The 12,382-nt window shown below is 42.0% G+C and overlaps 1 protein-coding gene across 3 annotated transcripts in view; it reads right to left on the reverse strand.

The window, feature by feature from the left end:
• Positions 1-12,382, reverse strand: part of LOC121568737 (histone lysine acetyltransferase CREBBP-like) — an 89,443-nt gene that overhangs the window by 61,232 nt on the left and 15,829 nt on the right. The gene's annotated exons all lie outside the window — the stretch shown is intronic.

The following is a 12,382-nucleotide window of genomic DNA, read 5'->3' on the forward strand; positions in this document are numbered from 1 at the left end:
CACATTTAGTAATGACACTATAGTACTGATGAACACGAAAGACACTCACATAACCTACACAGCCAGACACACACTGTCCCAGCTGCTGGAGATGCTAGCTTAAGCTACCCCTTCCTCTTCTCTCCGCTGCTGGAGTGGGGCCCAAATGCTAACGTAGGAGTGAAGAACTGCAGTCTGCTTGGAAGCTGTGCCGAGACGTGTGTGTGTTTCTGCTCACTGTCTCTGGGTTCCCCTGTTCACTGCATAGAGCTCCCTGGCCAATTCCTAAAAATAGCCTAGCCGTGTACAAGGGTTTTCATTAGGAAAATGCGGTGCCTGAGATTTGACCGGCAGCATTTTAAATTTACCGAACATTTTAGAAATTTACCGGACCCATATGCATTGGGTGCGTAACCCGATTAGGGCGTCCACCCACGGTGTGCAGAATGACAGAAATCAGAGGTCAGAACCTTGTAAATACAGGATGTAGGATGGGCCATAAACCTAACAACCTTTAATGACTAATTTCTCGTTAACGGGGGAACAAACTAGCTGAGAATACAATTACATTATTCACCTAATAGCAGGAACAGCCCCATCTAGCGGTCAGAACCTGGTAATATAAGAGACGTTTCTTTGGATTCCTCATGTCTAACTAATTGTTAGAAAAAATGTGGTCCAAATCTGACGTTACGTACTATATTTATTAAATATATGATTCCTATAAATTAAATGGCCAATTTGGGTGCAATCAAAGTACTCTATTTATTAAATATTATATGAATCCAAAAAAATGTAATGGCCAATTTGGGTGCAATCAATTAGCTTAGTTTCTCAGTGATTCAATTATATTTCAACAACATAATGTTGCAGGAATGCTAATATATTTTTCTAACAGAAATGATTTCAGAACAAGCTGAGATGGTGGGAGTCGAAATCCTCTTGTGCTTTTTGAGGTGAAACAACGCTATAGGCTACTTTGAAGCAAGGTAAGACATGCCTCATAATATGAAGTAAAACGTTCAGGTTTCAAACAATTAAGTATGTTTTCAAAATGCATACTGCCTCCACCTCATTGCAAAGTGGTGTGTGAAGCCTGCCTATCGTTGCCTGTGCACTTGAATGGTGAATGGAAAAACGTGCTTCATATACCATAGTATATATTTTTAATCATGACAATCAAAACTGTTTTTAACATGCAATTGCATTTAGAATTCTTGCGCAATGATTGGGCTTATAAAAGCATGTTGCACTCCAGCAGCAACGAACAAGATGTTGGAGGAGCTGTGGCAGCAGCTTTTGCACTGTCTGACAGATTTTCCGCTTAGGTTCAGTATCTGTAAGCTGTGCATGTTAGTGGTGCGCGGGTCAGCTGTTTGTTCATCTGCACCTGCCAGCAATTGCTAATAACCCATCCGCAACCGGCCGACTATATGTGAAAGTGAAAATCTGAGGCCCGCACCCAACCCTAACCCACAAGTATAGAAAATGCGCTATAGGCTACAGTCAAAGACTGCAGAACAATCTTTTTTACAGTGGGTGCAGGATTTTGTTTAGCCTGATTTAGAGAAGTTTCTGCTTATAATTTCCAATATTTTGGTCGGCTATTTGTTAGTCAACTTGTCCATAATTAGATACATGCAGCTTCTCTTCTGTCATTATATGTTGCCCTAGAAGACTAAATAAACCCTTTCTCAACAGAATAATGTCATAGATAGATAGAATGAATGCTTCAATCTAGTTGACGTCAGTAAAGTTCTCTCTGTCATCTTTCGTGGAGCAAAGACGTTTAGGAACTGGGGAGTAAACACAACACGCTCAAATGACATCAGTTTGACCGGTTGTAAAGAAAAAGAAAGCTGTGAAAACGACCCAAAGTGTTTCTGATAAGATTTAAGTTCGGCTTCGATGCATATTTTATGTGGTTCAAATATTATCAGCTTTTATGATGAAGACAACCCTTCTACAGATTATCTAACTGAGCATTGTATTCTCTCAAGATGCAGAATGAAATAAATGATATTTCTCCACTCCTGTTCCCAAGGCCAAATTTTGCCTACATTTGGTGTATAATTTGACTACAAGAAATGCTTAATTCTGCAGGAGTTATTACTAAGGCTATAGACCTATTTGCACGGGACTAGTATTACTAGAGAACGTTGGTTATGTATTTATGACCCCAGATTGACCGTTATTCCAGAGGACGATTCGGACGGGATACGTTTTTTCCAAACTGCACTGCCCCTGTAATTCGCACTTAAAAAAATAAAAAAATAAATAAATAAATATATATATATATATATATACACACACACACACACACAGTGGGGAGAACAAGTATTTGATACACTGCCGATTTTGCAGGTTTTCCTACTTACAAAGCATGTAGAGGTCTGTAATTTTTATCATAGGTACACTTCAACTGTGAGAGACGGAATCTAAAACAAAACTCCAGAAAATCACATTGTATGATTTTAAGTAATTAATTTGCATTTTATTGCATGACATAAGTATTTGATACATCAGAAAAGCAGAACTTAATATTTGGTACAGAAACCTTTGTTTGCAATTGCAGAGATCATACGTTTCCTGTAGGTCTTGACCAGGTTTGCACAAACTGCAGCAGGGATTTTGGCCCACTCCTCCATACAGACCTTCTCCAGATCCTTCAGGTTTGGGGCTGTCGCTGGGCAATACGGACTTTCAGCTCCCTCCAAAGATTTTCTATTGGGTTAAGATCTGGAGACTGGCTAGGCCACTCCAGGACCTTGAGATGCTTCTTACGGAGCCACTCCTTAGTTGCCCTGGCTGTGTGTTTTGGTCGTTGTCATGCTGGAAGACCCAGCCACGACTCCATCTTCAATGCTCTTACTGAGGGAAGGAGGTTGTTGGCCAAGATCTCGCGATACATGGCCACATCCATCCTCCCCCTCAATACGGTGCAGTCGTCCTGTCCCCTTTGCAGAAAAGAATCCCCCAAAGAATTATGTTTCCACCTCCATGCTTCACGGTTGGGATGGTTTTCTTGGGGTTGTACTCATCCTTCTTCTTCCTCCAAACACCGCGAGTGGAGTTTAGACCAAAAGCTCTATTTTTGTCTCATCAGACCACATGTCCTTCTCCCATTCCTCCTCTGGATCATCCAGATGGTCATTGGCAAACTTCAGACGGGCCTGGACATGCGCTGGCTTGAGCAGGGGGACCTTGCGTGCGCTGCAGGATTTTAATCCATGACGGCGTAGTGTGTTACTAATGGTTTTCTTTGAGACTGTGGTCCCAGCTCTCTTCATGTCATTGACCAGGTCCTGCCCGTGTAGTTCTGGGCTGATCCCTCACCTTCCTCATGATCATTGATGCCCCACGAGGTGAGATCTTGCATGGAGCCCCCAGACCGAGGTGATTGACCGTCATCTTGAACTTCTTCCATTTTCTAATAATTGCGCCAACAGTTGTTGCCTTCTCACCAAGCTGCTTGCCTATTGTCCTGTAGCCCATCCCAGCCTTGTGCAGGTCTACAATTTTATCCCTGATGTCCTTACACAGCTCTCTGGTCTTGGCCATTGTGGAGAGGTTGGAGTCTGTTTGATTGAGTGTGTGGACAGGTGTCTTTAATACAGGTAACGAGTTCAAACAGGTGCAGTTAATACAGGTAATGAGTGGAGAACAGGAGGGCTTCTTAAAGAAAAACTAACAGGTCTGTGAGAGCCGGAATTCTTACTGGTTGGTAGGTGATCAAATACTTATGTCATGCAATAAATGCTAATTAATTACTTAAAAAATCATACAATGTGATTTTCTGGATTTTTGTTTTAGATTCCGTCTCTCACAGTTGAAGTGTACCTATGATACAAATTACAGACCTCTACATGCTTTGTAAGTAGGAAAACCTGCAAAATCGGCAGTGTATCAAATACTTGTTCTCCCCACTGTATGTATGTATGTATGTATGTATGTATGTATGTATGTATGTATGTATGTATGTATGTATGTATGTATGTATGTATGTATATATATATATATATACACACAAACACACACACACACAGTTGAAGTCGGAAGTTTACATACACCTTAGCCAAATACATTTAAACTCAGTTTCATAATTCCTGACATTTAATCCTAGTAAAAATTCCCTGTCTTAGATCAGTTAGGATAACCACTTTATTTTAAGAAAGTGAAATGTCAGAATAATAGTAGAGAGAATTATTTATTTCAGCTTTTATTTATTTCATCACATTCCCAGTGGGTCAGAAGTTTACATACACTCAATTAGTATTTGGTAGCATTGCCTTTAAAATTGTTTAACTTCGGTCAAACGTTTCAAGGTAGCCTTCCACAAGCTTCCCACAATAAGTTGGGTGAATTTTGGCCCATTCCTCCTGACAGAGCTGGTGTAACTGAGTCAGGTTTGTAGGCCTCCTTGCTCGCACACGCTTTTTTAGTTTTGCCCACTAATTTTCTATAGGATTGAGGTCTGGGCTTTGTTATGGCCACTCCAATACCTTGACGTTGTTGTCCTTAAGCCATTTTGCCACAACTTTGGAAGTATGCTTGGGGTCACTGTCCATTTGGAAGACCCATTTGCGACCAAGCTTTAACTTCCTGACTGATGTCTTGAGATGTTGCTTCAATATATCCACATCATTTTCCTTCACAAAATAGATGGCATCATGAGGAAGTGCACCAGTCCCTCCTGCAGCAAAGCACCCCCACAGCATGATGCTGCCACCCCCGTGCTTCACGGTTGGGATGGTGTTCTTCGGCTTGCAACCTCCCCCCTTTTTCCTCCAAACATAACGATGGTCATTATGGCCAAACAGTTCTATTTTTGTTTCATCAGCCCAGAGGACATTTCTCCAAAAGGTATGATCTTTGTCCCCATGTGCAGTTGCAAACCGTAGTATGGCTTTTTTATGGCGGTTTTGGAGCAGTGGCTTCTTCCTTGCCTTTCGGATTGTGTCGATATAGGACTCGTTTTACTGTGGATATAGATACTTTTGTACCTGTTTCCTCCAGCATCTTCACAAGGTCCTTTGTTGTTGTTGATTGATTTGCACTTTTCGCACCAAAGTACCTTCATCTCTAGGAGACAGAACGAGTCTCATTCCTGAGCGGTATGACGGCTATGTGGTCCCATGGTGTTTATACTTACGTACTATTGTTTGTACAGATGAACGTGGTACCTTCAGGCATTTGGAAATTGCTCCCAAGGATGAACCAGACTTGTGGAGGTCTACACATTTTTTTCTGAGGTCTTGGCTGATTTATTTTGATTTTCCCATGATGTCAAGCAAAGAGGCACCGAGATTGAAGGTAGGTGAAATACATCCACAGGTACACCTCCAATTGACTCAAATTATGTCAATTAGCCTACCAGAAGCTTCTAAAGCCATGACATCATTTTCTGGAATTTTCCTAGCTGTTTAAAGGCACAGTCAACTTAGTGTACAGTGAGGGGAAAAAGTATTTGATCCCCTGCTGATTTTGTACGTTTGCCCACTGACAAAGAAATGATCAGTCTATAATTTTAATGGTATTTGAACAGTGAGAGACAGAATAACAAAAAAAGAAAAAAAAAAGAAAAACGCATGTCAAAAATGTTATAAATTGATTTGCATTTTAATGAGGGAAATAAGTATTTGACCCCCTCTCAATCAGAAAGATTTCTGGCTCCCAGATGTCTTTTATACAGGTAACGAGCTGAGATTAGGAGCACACTCTTAAAGGGAGTGCTCCTAAACTCAGCTTGTTACCTGTATAAAAGACACCTGTCCACAGAAGCAATCAATCAATCAGATTCCAAACTCTCCACCATGGCCAAGACCAAAGAGCTCTCCAAAGATGTCAGGGACAAGATTGTAGACCTACACAAGGCTGGAATGGGCTACAAGACCATCGCCAAGCAGCTTGGTGAGAAGGTGACAACAGTTGGTGCGATTATTCGCAAATGGAAGAAACACAAAAGAACTGTCAATCTCCCTCGGCCTGGGGCTCCATGCAAGATCTCACCTCATGGAGTTGCGATGATCATGAGAACATTGAGGAATCAGTCCAGAACTACACGGGAGGATCTTGTCAATGATCTCAAGGCAGCTGGGAACATAGTCACCAAGAAAACAATTGGTAACACACTACGCCGTGAAGGACAAATCCTGCAGCGCCCGCAAGGTCCCCCTGCTCAAGAAAGCACATATACAGGCCCGTTTGAAGTTTGCCAATGAACATCTGAATGATTCAGAGGAGAACTGGGTGAAAGTGTTGTGGTCAGATGAGACCGAAATCGAGCTCTTTGGCATTAACTCAACTCGCCATGTTTGGAGGAGGAGGAATGCTGCCTATGACCCCCAAGAACACCATCCCCACCGTCAAACATGGAGGTGGAAACATTATGCTTTGGGGGTGTTTTTCTGCTAAGGGGACAGGACAACTTCACCGCATCAAAGGGGACGATGGACGGGGCCATGTACCGTCAAATCTTGGTGAGAACCTCCTTTCCTCAGCCAGGGCATTGAAAATGGGTCGTGGATGGGTATTCCAGCATGACAATGACCCAAAACACACAGCCAAGGCAACAAAGGAGTGGCTCAAGAAGAAGCACATTAAGGTCCTGGAGTGGCCTAGCCAGTCTCCAGACCTTAATCCCATAGAAAATCTGTGGAGTGAGCTGAAGGTTCGAGGTTGCCAAACGTCAGGCTCGAAACCTCAACGACTTGGAGAAGATCTGCAAAGAGGAGTGGGACAAAATCCCTCCTGAGATGTGTGCAAACCTGGTGGCCAACTACAAGAAACGTCTGACCTCTGTGATTGCCAACAAGGGTTTTGCCACCAAGTACTAAGTCATGTTTTGCAGAGGGTTCAAATACTTATTTCCCTCATTAAAATGCAAATCAATTTATAACATTTTTGACATGCGTTTTTCTGGATTTTTTTTTGTTATTCTGTCTCTCTCACTGTTCAAATAAACCTACCATTAAAATTATAGACTGATCATTTCTTTGTCAGTGGGCAAACGTACAAAATCAGCAGGGGATCAAATAATTTTTTCCCTCACTGTATGTAAACTTCTGACCCACTGGAATTGTGATAGTGAATTATAAGTGAAATCATCTGTCTGTAAACAATTGTTGGAAAAATTACTTGTGTCATGCACAAAGTAGATGTCCTAACCGACTTGCCAAAACTATAGTTTGTTAACAATAAATGTGTGTAGTGGTTGAAAAACGAGTTTTAATGACTCCAACCTAAGTGTATGTAAACTTCCGACTTCAACTGTGTGTGTGTATATATATATATAAATAAATTGACAGTTATGACGGAAGCCTGGAGGTTTTTTTCTAGGCGTGAAGATATTTCAACAAGTCCAGGCGATAACAGGCTACACTGATAACTCGAGCTTGGTTCCCAAGTTTCTAAACCATCTTTGGTATAGTGTCACTATAATATTTGAATTGAGGAAGTGTGATCATAATTATAAGGATATTTTAGCGTTCCGCAGTAGAAGACGTCCTAGATGCCCCCCAGCCTACAGATGTGAGCTAAACAGCTAACTTGCACTTGATATGTGTTATTAGGCTATGGATGAGAAAATGAACTTGTTCCAAACGTTTAGCTCAGTTGTATGCTGCTTTGCGATCTATTAACAGCAAGTGTTTCATTAAATAGGCGCAATATTTTTTTATGATGCATTTGCCGATGTTCAATTCATTTGCACAAAACGTAGAAATAAAAGCATTCACTGTCAAAGTTGATACATGTAGCCCCTTCATATACAGGCTATCCACAGCACTTAGTTCAATTTATCAAATCAGTTATTGTTTTCTTGCTCAAACCACGAGCAACACCTGTCAAACTCAGACATTTCTCTCAAAACACATGGATGTCGATTCGCACAGGACTAGTATTATCAGAGGACTTTAGAGTTTGCCAAAAAAACAGTAGATTATTCTGGTTAGTCGTCCAGATTTCAGTTTTAATTTAACCCATCTAAACAGTAGGCTACAGTTCCCTTGACATATCATAGGCCTATTTTAAGACCCTTCTTGTGACTGTAATTTGTATAACGCCTCATCACATATAACATAGCCGGCACTGCTACCAAATATTTTCCAAAAATTACTTTTCTGGCCCTTCCTTCGTTTTATTTTCAACTCTCCTTTGGCAGCTTTTGTCTTATTGAATTACATTTCGACAATGTCCTTTTTGCCTCCGTGGATTCCCAAAAGCATTATTTAGTGATTGGCTGTGTAAGCAATTTGGCACGCGTACAGTTAAGCCCTAAAGTTTAGGCTTATGCACCAATCCCAGATATCCTAAAATAATTAAAGAAAAACCTCAATGTAGACTATATAAATTTCACAATAATTACATATTTATGGATTTTTAAGCTATTGTTTGTCTTTATTCAACCTGCCCGCCCTTCAGCCACACAATATTTAATGACCCTAAAGCCGTCCGCCCCGAGGATATAACCGCGGGGACTGCGGGTTATGAGTCAACCCGCGCATCACTAGTCCGCGTGTGATAAAGATAAATAACGACTAAAGAAAACACTCGCCAATTTAATTCCACTAAATTATGCAAATTAACCTACACACCGATCAGCATGACCAGTCAAATGTATTTACATGGACTGGTATTTCCATCAATGAATAGGCTAAAAAGCATTATTTTGCAATGGGATTTTTCTTTTCTTCTCCCGGACAATTTTTTGTTGCCAAAAGCCAGCTACTACTGGCTAACGGAAACCCTGCCGTGTAGCCTATTCTCCCACCTCACCATCCCCACACCTCACATCACTGTCTCCCTGATGTAATAACAGCTGTATACCCCAACAATAACTGTTAGATGACGATGACATCATTGTATTCATTAGGAAGTTCTTTGTGTATCATACATGTTAGTAAGGGGAGAGGTTGCACTGGGTCTAAACCAGGGGTGTCAAACGTCCGGCCCGCGGCCCGGATCAGGCCCGCAAACGGGTTTAATCCGGCCCGCGAGATGATTTTGTAAAGTATAAAAATGCGCTGCAATTTTTCAATAAAATAAACTGCTGTTCCAATTGCGTCCACTGGATGGCGCAATAGCAATTGTGTTAAGCAAGCAAACTGTTTATACGGGGCAGAGCAAGTAGGTCAAGTCTGTGTTTACTCACAGCCGAGACATCAGTGACGCTGCAGTGAAAGCTAGCTACCTCATTGCTAATGAAATCGCAGTGGCTTCAAAACCATTTAGTGAGGGTGAATTTGTAAAAACATGCATGATGAAGGCAGCTGAGATTGTATGCCCTGAAAAGCGTCAGGCTTTTGTAAATATCAGCCTGACAAGAAACACAGTTGCAGACAGTATTTCCGATCTTTCAGTGGATTTGGACAGCCAGTTGAAGCAAAAAGTAAAGTCATTTATTGCGTTTTCGGTTGCAATTGATGAAAGCACGGACATTAGATGTTGCACAACTGGCCATTTTCATCCGCGAAGTTGATGACACATTGACCGTCACCGAGGAGTTCGTGGAGTTGGTGCCGATGACAGATACGACAGCAGCTGATATTTTTACCGCACTGGCCGGGCGCGCTGGACAGGGTCGGAGTGGACTGGTCCCCGCTGTCAGCCTGGCTACAGATGGTGCGCCCTCAATGATCGGGAAAAAAGCAGGCGTTGTGACAAAGTTCAGAGAGAAAGTGCAATCTGCAAATGGAGGACGTGATTTTTTGACTTTTCACTGTATTTTTGCACCAGGAGGCTTTGTGTTGCAAGTCATTAAAGATGGATAACGCCATGAAGGTGGTCATCCAAACTGTTAATTTCATCCGATCCAGAAGCCTGAATCACCGTCAGTTTGACAGCCTTCTCAGAGAGAAAGACCACATCTATGGCCTGCCATACCACACTGAGGTAAGATGGTTAAGCCGAGGTGCTGAGGCGTTCTTTGATTTACGAGAAGAAATTGAACAGTGTTAGAATTCCATTCCGCAGAATGGATGCAGGACCTTGCATTTATGGTGGATGTTACAGAGCACCTGAATAACTTGAACAAACAGCTGCAAGGGCGCAACAAAGTTGTCACGCAGTATTATGACAGCATACGTTCTTTCAAGTTGAAGCTGTCATTGTGGGATACGCAACTTGCCGGTGGTGATGCAGCTCACTTCCCCTGTCTGAAAAATGTGTGCGCGACCCAACATGTGGCAGACATGAAGCGGTTCAAATATAAAATAACGGGACTGTTACGGGAGTTTGAGCAACGCTTTCAGATTTTTGGTGAACTGGAGAAAGACTTCAACGTTTTTTGCTCGCCATTCACCGTGAATCCCTCTGATCTGCCCGTCAGCATCCAACTTTAAATAATAGACTTGCAGTGTGACTCGGATTTGAAGGGCAAATTTGCCGCAGCTGGCTTGGACACATTTAATCAGAATCTCTTGCCAGGTTACCCCAACTTGACAGCCCTCGCTGCAAAACTGTTGTGCATGTTTGGAACCACATATCTTTGTGAGCAAGTTCTCTCTGTAATGAGCATAAATAAAACAAAGCTGCGCTCAAGGCTCACGCACAAGCACTTGAATCACATCCTGAAGTTGGCTGCCACTCAGGATGTGACGCCTGATATTGATGCGCTGGTGAAAGCTAAAAGATGCCAGGTATCAGGAGTCAAATAAACTATGCAACCCCACTTAAAGTGCTACATGAGACACCCTGATATAGTTCTGTGATCTGTGATATACTTCTGTGAATCACTGAGGCATTGTGTGTTTGTGTGTTCTTTGTCCTCAGAACTTTCAAATAACTTGAGGTGTTTTATGATTAATAGTGATGTTGTGCTTTTGGACACACTGTCCTCAGGCTCCAGCTTTATGTTTATATGTTTTTATGTTGATGTGCTATTGTTTTTAATTGATTTTATTTTATTTGTATATTTAACCTATTCTTGACTCTGTGGTTCTTGCACTTGTTTGGGGAACAGGATTTCATTCTTTTTATCTACATTTCTGCCTGAGAAATGACCCCCTGATATAGTTCTGTGATCTGTGAAACAGTTCTGTTAATCACTGAGGCATTGTGTGTTTGTGTTCTTTTTCTTTAGAATTTTCAAATAAACTTCAGGTGTTTTATGATTAATAGTGATGTTGTGCTTGTACTATTTTGGACACACTGTCCTCAGGCTCCAGCTTTATGTTGATCGTATTAAAACAAAGAAAACAATCTGAAGTTGTTGTTTTTAAGTTATATATATATACCATGATTTTTCCGGTCCGGCCCACTTGGGAATAGATTTTCCTCCATGTGGCCCCTGAGTTAAAATGAGTTTGACACCCCTGGTCTAAACTAATAGGCTTACAATACCATGCCTCGTTAACTGGAGTTGTGCTGAAGAGGGGTTGAGTAGGTGAGGAGGTTCTCCATGTGGCCAGTTGAACCACTTCATGATAACTCTGTTGGGTCTGACAGCAGTGAAGCTATGCCTGAAATGAATGGGCACTGAGGCCTGGGTCGTGTTCACTAGGGCACCCGGTAGCAAAACGTTTTGCTATGGATAACAAAAAATAACAAAAAACATATTGGACAAGTTCATATTCATATAGTACCTCCCTCTTTCACTCGGTATTGGAGCGTTTTCTTCCAAGTGAACACAGCCCTGGGCTGGACTGATCAGAGCCGGAGAGTTGAGGGGAACTCAATAATAAGTATGGGCATGCGTGCAGAAAAGGGTGACTGACATAGAAGAGCCTGGGCTATGGGCTTCCCTCCTCTCCAGTCTCCAGAGCAGCAGGGAGCATTCTTGTGGCTGGCTAGGGTCTTAGGGAGGAATTAACTCTGAGCGCTGAGTAAACAACACACACACACACAGAGCACTAATGAGGCCTAGAGTCCAAATCACATGCTCATGTCAAGGTCCTGTACGTAAGGGTGTGTGTGTGTGTGTGTGTGTGTGTGTGTTCAGACAAAGATTACAATGGCATGAGAGGCAAACCGTCGCACACACAGCGCAGTGCTTAGACTGTCAGGTTTTCAAGTTGGAGAGATCCTCCCTCTTCCAGAGTGGGAGTGCCTGAACAGTCAGGTTGCCAGGTTGTAATGGGATAGTCTGTCAGTAAGAGAGATCAGTGCTGTCAGAGAACTCTAATGAAGATTTACTGGCAGTTTAGGGGTTAAGGAGCTTGATTCTACTTAGCACCTTTATCAATTAGGCCTGCAGTCACTGAATAATAATAATAACAACAGCCATTTAGTAGACACTTTTTTCCAAAGCGACTTAGTCATGGGTGCATAACTTTTTTTTAACGTATGGTGGTCCTGGGAATTGAACCCACGTTCCTGGCATTGCAAAAGCACCATGCTCTACCAACTGAGCTACAGAAGACCACTGAATGGGAAGATATATTTCTACTAGGTCTATACAATATGC

This window comes from Coregonus clupeaformis, unplaced genomic scaffold (genome assembly GCF_020615455.1).
Source record: "Coregonus clupeaformis isolate EN_2021a unplaced genomic scaffold, ASM2061545v1 scaf0293, whole genome shotgun sequence".
NCBI lineage: Eukaryota > Metazoa > Chordata > Actinopteri > Salmoniformes > Salmonidae > Coregonus > Coregonus clupeaformis.